Genomic DNA, 8806 nt, shown 5'->3' with positions numbered 1-8806 from the left:
GAGCCGATGTTTTTGTACTTCTGCATTTTCTTACACAATGAACAATGTGAGCAGAAGACTCTCAGGTGAGATCTGCTCTCATTGTCTGCACATGTTAGTTGTTTTGCAAACCTCATTTTCAGTCAGAAAAACTATAATTTGCAGTGTCTTTCTCTAACGTACTTCATGTGTTGTCAAAGCTTTGTTTATGTGCTTGTGTTTAAGCTGCAGTGTGATGTGCTCTCTTGGCCAAGAGATTCCTTAGAATTCAGCTCTTTGTGAAAAAAGCCTGAAAATACAAATTCATTATGATGTGGTGAAAAAAAACCTCATCGTTTTTTTGAAGACAAAGATGCAGAATTTGCTTTTTTAAAAGTATTTATATGATCGTTTGTTGATCGTAGGGAGATTACTTCCCACATTAAAAATAATATATAAAAAAAATAGTGTAAAGTTAAAATGGCAGACAGCGTTTGCTAAAGATGTATGTGATTTATTTACCAGGCCCAACCTCTGGATCAGAGTCCAAAAGATGATGCTTCAGGTCCGACCTCCGACCTCCACCTACAGCTTGGTGGGACCTCACGCTGGATCCCTGATACCCACTGAGACTCTACCAGAGAGCCTGTATGCTCAGGTGGAGAAGCCTGCCAGGTCCTGAAACAATTAGCGAGGAATTGTGTTCCACATACTGCAATTACTGAAGTTTCTAGTTGTATTTAAGTGTTGCCAAAGCTTTCGATGTTTAAGTTTATGTCACCCGCTCTGATATGGAACGATTCTCCAATACAAAAACTTTTCTGCTACAAAACAATGTTGAAATGTTACGAAGCATCACGCACGTTCAGAAGTTGCTTTTTATGGCATCACAATTAAAATATTAGTAATTAGGTCTTACTACATTTAAGATCAATGTGGGAAAGTGAGAAAGATGTTGTTGTCCCTGCAGGAAGCCCCAGCTGTGGTACCTGGGGTTGAGCCTTCATCTCACTTTCTCACCTGTCCAGATGTTTACATAACATCACAGTAAGAATTCAACGCAGAAGAACTGTAATTATTTCATAAACGAGCAACGATTTACAGTTTGGACTTTCAAGGCCTCACACGATTGGTGTGATTTGAAGCTACATACTGCAGGACTCTTGTGTTATCTCATTGTTACAAAGATTAAAACATGCTTAAAACAGAAATTTAAACATACTGAACATATAAACAGACAAATATGTGTTATATATTTTGTATTGTAAATAGGACCACATGCAGTATTATATACAGTTCATTCATTAAGGCTATTTCTTGTATATTGTTGGCCTTGATCATTGTAATGGTAAAATATGTATTGGCATCATGGAAAGTTTTTAAAGAGCATAGTGTGACATCTTGGTATAATAGAGAAGTAAAACAGGCCCTGCAAGACACAGATGTCAGCACCTAAAGACCCGTTTTCTTAACTGAAGACATGTTCACATACTCTGTTTCTTGGAAGTGTAGTTTAAAACAGGAACATAGAAACCACAACCGACTCACAGTTGAGCTACCTGCATGAACCAGATAAGACCAGACTAGACACTTCCTGCATGGGAGTCATGTGGGAAGGAGGCCTCTGTAGGTATAAAAGGATGTTGAATGTTGTATCTCAGGGGCTGAGGGACCAGGGTTCGATCCCCGATCCCAGGTGGTCCTTCTGTGTGGAGTTTGCATGTTCTCCCCGTTGCAGCGTGGGTTCCCTCCAGGTTCTCCGGCTTCTTCCCACAGTCCAAAGACATGCAGCTTAGGTTATTTGGAGACTCGAAATTGCCCGTAGGTGTGAATGTTTGTCTGTCTCTATATGTGCCCTGCGATGTACCCTGCCTTCGCCCAATGTTAGCTGGGATCGGCTCCAGCGCCCCGCGACCCTGAACAGGATAAGCGTTTTGGACATAGATGGATGTTGTATCTCGTTGAAGCTCACACCACAGACAGCTGAATGAGTATCTGTGGTGCACTCTTCCGTTGCAAGCAAATAAATGGACAAAGACAACTTTGAATCTTTTGAAGACTTTGTTATTGACCAACTCTCTCTTCTCCCGATTAACGTAGAAATCTTCCATCACATCATACATAAATAGAAAGTTACTTTTTGTTTGTTTTTCAAGATAACATCCTCCAAAAACATGTTTACATGTTCATCTCTGTGCAATCATTGGTAACACTTTATAATAACTACACACTATGAAGCATTAGTTAAGTATGAGTAAACACTTAATTCATCATTTATAAAGCATTCTTCCTACATTAATAATTCATTAGTATGCAGTTCATAACAACAGTTATAAATGTTTTATTCTTGATTAATAAGCTCGTCTACACTTTATAAATGATCTTATTAATCATCTACAACTCCTTAATAATTGGTTTGTAAAATATATAATACTTCATTTACAAATGGGGAATCCATCATTTATAAAGTATGAAAACACAATAATGAAACACATAATAGACCGGCTTATTAATCAAGAATAAAACATGTATAACTGTGGTTATGAACTGCATACTAATGAATTATTAATGCAGGAAGAATACTTTATAAATGATGAATTAAGTGTTTACTCATACTTAACTAATGCTTCATAGTGTGTAGTTATTCTAAAGTGCTACCAAATAAGATAAGTAATAATAAGTAATAGGATAAAAATAGTAAGATAAAATATATTAAACAAGTCTACTGTAACTGACATGAATAAAATAAGTGGATGACAATGATGAATCCTGACTTCATAAAGATCTTTTCTTGTGGATGTTGACTTACACGTTTGTATCAACAATTTATAATGCAAATGTATTCAGAGTAGGATCCAAGTCGCATTTTCTTTCTCTATTTGAAGATGGATTATTTGTTTCATGGTCTAAAAATCCCTGGCTGATCAGTGGAAACTGTTGGCAGATCTTTCTTTCTTTGTGTTGATGCTGCTTAAGCCTTTTCTTTCACAAAGAATTAGATCCACTAATGCATCTGATTAGGCTATAAACTAACCAGTGTGAAATGCTCTGGTTTGAGGCCAGGCATTGGCAGGGCAGGAGTCTGCTTTAAAATAAGCAGGCAGCATTTGATCCTTTAGATTGCTTCCTTGAACTCATCTGTAAAAAGGGAAAGACAGCAGATAGATAACACTGCAAACTGGCACAATAAGTGCAAAGATTGAGTATTCTGTTGGAAGACATCATGCTGGCGTTCCTACCTGAAGTGAAGCATAGAAAGATTTGTTCTTCAGCTCAATGGGTTTGAGGTATGTGGATTGTGGATTGGGGAAGATTAAGAGTGATTTGTATGTCATTAAAATGCAGATGACGCATCAAAGCCCAATCTGTCATTCTTCGTTTGACCGATTCGGCTTCGTCTCTTCATAAGTCAGAATAAAAAGATTCGTGCTGGGATTCTCAACAGAAAAACACTTCGTACTGGAAACACTGTCAGATGTTGTGGTACACGCAACACAGGAAACTAAAACCACGCCACCACCATGCTATTGCAAGAGCCATGACAAAAACTACCTTTTGCATTATACAAGACAACAATTGTTAACAAAACTAGAATGTCAGGTATGAATTAAAATAAGGATTAAAAGGAATCAATCAGGCAATATTAATTTAACTGACACAATTTGGATTCAAACACATTTTATACTGTTTTTATACTCTTGTTATTTAAATTTTTACATTTAAGGCCGTTCATAGGGTTATTATTTTTGTGTATTATCTAGCTAGATTCTAGCTGGTGTTTGTTGCCCTGCTCAGTCCAGTTTTCCGTTGTGCCTCGTAGACATCCTCTACAGCCTGCCTCCTCCTCTTCCTGCCTGCTCTCATCTTGCATTGCAAGCCACCTCATCAAACCTGCACTTCCAGACATTTCTTTCTCAGTCAGATATGTCAGCATACATTCTGCCTCCATTTCCCCCCATGTCCCTTTCAATAAATCACTTTTCTAATCATCTGCTACTGAGTCTGCATATGCATCTGTGTTTCTTTGTGAGAATCTTATCAATACAATTTCTGACTAAAATATCATTGAAAAGTCAGTGTATGGTATGTCTACAAAAAGTATGTAAAAAGAAATCATGAAAAAAAGCCTTAGCATTGTATGTTGGAAAAAGTCATACTATAGCACAGAGGTCTTCAACAGGGGTCCGCGGAGGTACTGCAGGGGGTCCGCGAAACTTTTGGTTGATTAGACTATTTTTAAATTTTTAAATTTTTTTCCAAACCTGAATCTGTCCATTATTTTAATAGTTCAGTATTGTATGCAAGATAACAGGTATGTTTATGCATGGCAGTGGCACTAATAGGCCATCACTAATTTTTGTTTCCACATGTATCTTTAAAATGAAAACGTCAATTTGAATAGCTTGTACGCATGATTATCATGCAATTGACAGATAATGTTGATATTGGCATTGGTATCAGTTGACAAGGTATGTTTATAAATGGCAGTGGCACGGCCTCCCTACTCACTGCACCTTGCACACAAATAAAAACATGAATATATGAATCTGTGTATTATTTGAATAGCTTAGTATTGAATGCACAATAAAGAGGTATGTTTATACATGGCACTAAGCCCTGTTTAATATAAAACACATTTTATACAATATATATAGTCGGGGGTCCCTGCTCCATCTCTCTATCAGTTTGGGGGTCCTTGGACTGAAAAACGTTGAAGACCCCTGCTATAGCATGTCGAAAAAAGTCATAATATAACATGTCAAATTTTTTTTTTAAAAGTCATAGTATAGCTTGTCGAAAAAAGTCATAAAAAAGTAATTGTATAGTATGTCGAACAAAGTCATAAATAAACGAAACAAGTCGAAAACAGTCACAGTATAGCTTGTCATAAAAGATGTCATGTGCTTGTGGGTTGGTCGCTGTGGGTTGAAGTGGATGATCTTGATTTTTCTACAAATACTCAACATGTTTTGTGATTGTATACAATTTGAGGAAACTGGACAGGCAGCTGAATCCATGTGAAGCGTGATAGAAGTAACTGTATCATTTTTATAGTAGATCGCTTGACCTGATCAAAAAGGTAATACTTAATAACCAGTTTTCTATTTCATACATTTTCTTTTCCTGGTTATCATCATTCTTTATAGATACCTCTGTGCTGCCATTGGGGGAACACTGGCATTTTACAATCTTTTTTAATTTTTTAATTTTTCCATATTTATTGTGAAAATGGTCAAGTGTGGCCAAAATGTCTTGATTATTGACATGAAAGTGCTATCAATGACTTTCCTCCAACAATCCTGTCATTGGCAACACGCTCCCACACATATCGGTCAAACCCTGATTTGTAATCGAGTCATATCCAAACTGTCTGGCTCCATTGTTCTGTCCCTGACCCAACAGACCACATCAGTACAGTTAAGCCAAGGACATCTATTATGAGTCCCATTATCCTCTGGTTGAGTTATGAATAATTGCCTGGATCCTAATTTACTCCGTTCCCTTTTCTTCCCATTAATTGCTCAATACCGCTCTCCCACCACAAGATGGTGACAGCATCAAACAAAAAACAAACAAAAAAAAAGTCACCCCACTTGACGACTTCTCTGCCTCGGAGACACAAAGCCAGTGACATCATCTGCGGAGGGACAGAGGGTGTGCGAAGGACAAATGTCTTGAAATGCATTACATCATTCTCCACTAATATGATAATATATCTCAGGGTCTGAGTGCGGTGCCAAGCATGAGAGGGGCCATAATCCATACAACGACTGCTTCAAATGTGAACAAGGGGATAAAATGGAAGTGATTGGTGGTGGTGTGGGGGGGGGGGGGGGGGATCCACTGGAGTCGGGAGTGCAGTGCTGAAGGTTATTCCAGACATTATTCCTCAATGAGAGCAGAAGGAAAGAGGAGAGGATAATCACTATTACGCACTAAGTAAAGATGAGAAACGGAGGCTGTAGTATTGCGTCCTATCTGTCTTCTGTCCTCGTCTTTCTTTTCTTTTTTCCGACATATCTCTTATTACTTTCTTGCTTTAGCTTCGTCTCCTTCCTCATCTTTTTTCCCGTCATTCAGAGGAGAGGAAAGAAGAGAAGGACTGAAGAGGCAAATGGTGATGGGAGCGAGGAAAATAAATGAGACAAAGATGGGTAAGATATAGGTTGCAGAAAAGAGAGAAAGGTATGAAAAGGGAGAATTTGAAAAAGATGGAAGAGGTGAAAGAGAGACATAGGAGAAGAATCGAGAGAAGAGACGTAAGGAAATGAGAGGAAAGGTAGAAAGTTGGAGAAAATTAAAGAGCTACTGCAAAATCTGAAAAGAGAAGAGGTGAGAGGAAGACTGAGGAGAAAAAAGTGGAAGTTGCAGTGATTTGAGACAGACTGACAACATGAGGAGGAGAGGAGTCCTAAAATGATGAGGCAAGAGAGGAGTAGAGACAAGAATATGTGAAAAGAGGAATATGGAGAGGGAATAGGAGGAGAGGGAAAGGAGAGGAGGACTTACAACATGAGGTGAAGAGGTGAACAGAGAAGAAGAGGAGTAGGGGAGGTGAAAGAAGGACTGAGGACAAAGAAAGTGTAACAGAAATAGTGAAAGGACATCAAAGAAGTAAGGTGGACAGATTAGGGAAGTAGAGGAGGAGATGAGGGAAGGGGAGAAGGTTTGAGATGTGGGAGGAGGAGAGGGAAGTGGTGAGGAGAGAAGAAGAGAGATGTGAAAGAAAAATACAGAAGAGGAGAGGTGGAGAAGGTAATGCAAAAAGGATTGAGACGATTAAGCAAGAAAACAGGAGAAAAGAACAGGGAAAGGAGAACTGATGAGACTGAGGGAGGGAAGAGGTAAGAAGAGAGGAGAGAGGTGAGGAAAGAGATGACTGTAGAAGATATGAAAGGAGGGGAGGAGAGGATACATTATGAAAGGAGGAGAAGAGGGAGAGGGTAGAAGACGGGGCCAAGTGCAGGTCAGGAGAGAAGAAGAGGAGGAAAAGCAAATGCATGGCTGAGGAAAGAAAAGGAAAGGAGGGGAGAGGAGATGAAAGGTGGGGAATGGCAAAAGAAAGAAAGAGGGACTGAGGCAAAGAAGGGAAATGATGTTAGACAGATGAGAGAAGACTGACTGACTGATTTTAAGAAAGAGCAAATAAGAGACTAAAGGAGAGCAGAGGAAGGATGAAAGGAAACATGTTCAGAGGACATTAGGACAATATTTCATGTGAAAAACCGTGACAAGATAAGTCAAGAGACAAAAAGTAAGTGGAGCAAGACAGGGCATTAGAGGAATGCTAAAGAGAGAGAAAGAGGAGAAGAGGATGAGTTTTAAATGAGAGCAGAGACTGGAGCTCCACTGTCACACTCTCATTCAGGTGAACACTCCATGCCCTCGTGTCGGTGTGCTATACATAGACACACACTCACTTACTTACTTTCCACCTCAGCTGAGTAACTGTCACAACAACTGTTGTGGGCTCAGCCATTCATAGTTTGACCTAAATAAACAGCGGTGCTTCATTCACAGTAAAGAGCTGAAACTTTCTTTTTTTGTGCCACATCCTGGAGCCTCGTTTCTAAAAATACAAAATGTAATTTAATACACTAGGTTTCAACATAACAAATAAATGCAAATAAAAAGGAGCCTTTGCTGCTGTTCTTATGAAAAGCTGTGTCTTCTTTTATTTTCTGTAATACTGTGGAAAAATAATTACATACAATTTGAAAACAAAAACAGAAATGAAACATGAAATTAAAAGGAAATTTGAATAATATCTTGCAAGTTTTGTACAGTTTCTTTTAGGGATAAAGTAGAACTCAACATGAACATAATACACATGTGAACAATATATAGGGATACAAATAAAGAACTGGAGCATGGAGAATATATGCTTATGTGAACACACCCACACTGTCCCTCTCTCACCCACGTGCACACCTCCACATTTGCAAGTGCAATATGAAGTCCTTCTCACTGTTCTGATCATCGTCTTCATATGCTTAGCGATACCAAACTGAACATCAATTAATCCTGCTCACTCGTGCAGCTGTTTCAGAGAGCAGACAGGCTCAGCAGCTGGATGAGGGACGAGCTCTGCTCGTGTCTTAAGGCCACGCAATGTCTCCTTCACTCTGTCTTACCAGCTGTCCTGCTTCATACTAGGGTTTGACTGATGTGGTTTCTTTCCCAACAATATCCAACACCTTCAAATCCAGCAAATATACAGCGTTTCCTACTGACTGTCCTTGACAGGAGGGAAATGTAGGTTAAGTTACGTTTTGCTGCTCTTTAAGGATGTTTAAAGTTAAAATCCTTCAGACTTTGGGAGAGCAGCTTGTGTTTCTGTCCAGTAGCTTGTTAATCAGACCGAATGGCATTTTGTTTTGCTTCTTTACCTCTCTAGACTCCTCTAGACTCGTATTTTGTGTAATTCCTTTGCCAAAAAAAAAATGCACAATAAACAAAGAAGAATTTAACTGATAGCATAATTTATTTCCTCCAAATATTCTATAGATATATCAATAATCGATATCAATAATCAGGCTAAAACCATCAGTTGCCTGTGCAGTAACGGCCCCTCCTATGCCATTTTTAGTTGCCATGAAAAGTGCGGTAGCGGTTGCTTGGAACAATCAAAACCATTCACAAAAATTGAGGAAATATGTGGATAATATCTTCAATTTGCCCAAAACAATCAGTCAAACCTTAATTTCTACAGTCCAGTGGTCCTAACACATTTCTAATTGTATGAAAACACACTGGTGATACAGGCTGCAAACACACACACAGACACACAGACACACACGCACACACACACACACACACACACACACACACACACACACACACACAC

The sequence above is a fragment of the Anarrhichthys ocellatus genome, unplaced genomic scaffold, assembly GCF_004355925.1.
Source record: "Anarrhichthys ocellatus isolate YVR2014 unplaced genomic scaffold, GSC_Weel_1.0 scaffold54, whole genome shotgun sequence".
Lineage (NCBI taxonomy): Eukaryota > Metazoa > Chordata > Actinopteri > Perciformes > Anarhichadidae > Anarrhichthys > Anarrhichthys ocellatus.
This window is presented reverse-complemented; position numbering follows the sequence as displayed.